The sequence below is a fragment of the Oryzias melastigma genome, linkage group LG1 (genome assembly GCF_002922805.2).
Source record: "Oryzias melastigma strain HK-1 linkage group LG1, ASM292280v2, whole genome shotgun sequence".
NCBI classification, from domain to species: Eukaryota; Metazoa; Chordata; class Actinopteri; order Beloniformes; family Adrianichthyidae; genus Oryzias; species Oryzias melastigma.
In genome coordinates, this window is record NC_050512.1 from 31,080,834 (window position 1) to 31,082,031 (window position 1,198).

At 34.7% G+C, this 1,198-nt stretch overlaps 1 protein-coding gene across 3 annotated transcripts in view; it reads left to right on the forward strand.

The window, feature by feature from the left end:
- Nucleotides 1–1,198, forward strand: part of LOC112157183 (B-cell receptor CD22) — an 821,740-nt gene that overhangs the window by 437,406 nt on the left and 383,136 nt on the right. The gene's annotated exons all lie outside the window — the stretch shown is intronic.

The following is a 1,198-nucleotide window of genomic DNA, read 5'->3' on the forward strand; positions in this document are numbered from 1 at the left end:
GGGGGGGGTCACCGACCGGACGGATGAAATCCTACAAAGGATCTGGACTCTAATCAGGCTGGAAAAGACCCTTCCAGAAGATTTGACAGCTCTGGAACTTCCCTTAAATGTTTCAGACGAGTCCATCCTGTAAGCTTTGTTCACACCACCCTCGGTGTTTAAGACACACCTTCCATGAACAGTCGATTTAAGCGGGCTTACATGAGTGTTTTTGGCTTCAAAACTTTGACATTCACGTTTTTACGACTATTTCTGGGGTCAAAATTCAAAATGCGAATTGAAACATAAAAACTTTGACCAAACAGGGACTTTTTGGTGGTGATGTTTGGTTGGCGCCCAATTTAATTTGCAGAAGTGACACCATTTGAAAATTGATCAGGAAACAGAAATCAATAATTGAATTCAGCTGGAATTATTCGACATCAAGTTTTCCTGAATCAGACTGAAACTGTGAAGCCCGGAGCAGAATTTGACATTTCACACCAACTGTAGGTGATGGACATGCGCCAGGAAACAGTGGAAAAATCAGAAGAAGCCCCTCCCTGCTTGTGCAGTGTGAATATGCGTTCAAGAACATGGTTACACATTCCTGCTGAAGTCTCGTGAGGAGCCAATGTTTCGGTTTGTTCAGATTTTATATAAAAAAATATGACGCTGTTTATTCTGCTGTTTGTCATACTTAAGTCTTTATAAATTATCAAGTGTGAAAAAAAATAAGAGTATAGCTACTTTTATAAAAACTTTTTTTAGTGTTTAAGATTTGCTTAAATGTGTCAAAAAATGGTAAATACTTTAATAAAAGTGTTCAGATTTGTAAAACTGTTAAGACTTTTCCATCCAGACTATAAATTAGAGTTTTTTTTTTCAAAATTGTTGTTTTCATGAAGCAAATTTAAACCTAAGGAATGCAATTTCATTGTTAATGGAATTCCAGGTTGTCATATTTTTATTTATTCTCTATTATGAAATGTTTTTTATGTTTCGCTTTGAAAACCCAACATTATAAGCATTTCTTTTTACACTTTTATCTATTTTTTTTAAGAATTTCTTGATTTAGTTTGGATTCACTCCGTCACTGCACTGAATTTGGGGTCTGTATGGACACGTTAGTGCTTATTAAATACATTTTTGTATTATTTATTTTTCCTAAAGAGTTACTGATCATCAAGTGTATGAAATGATGGTCTGTTTTTTTTTT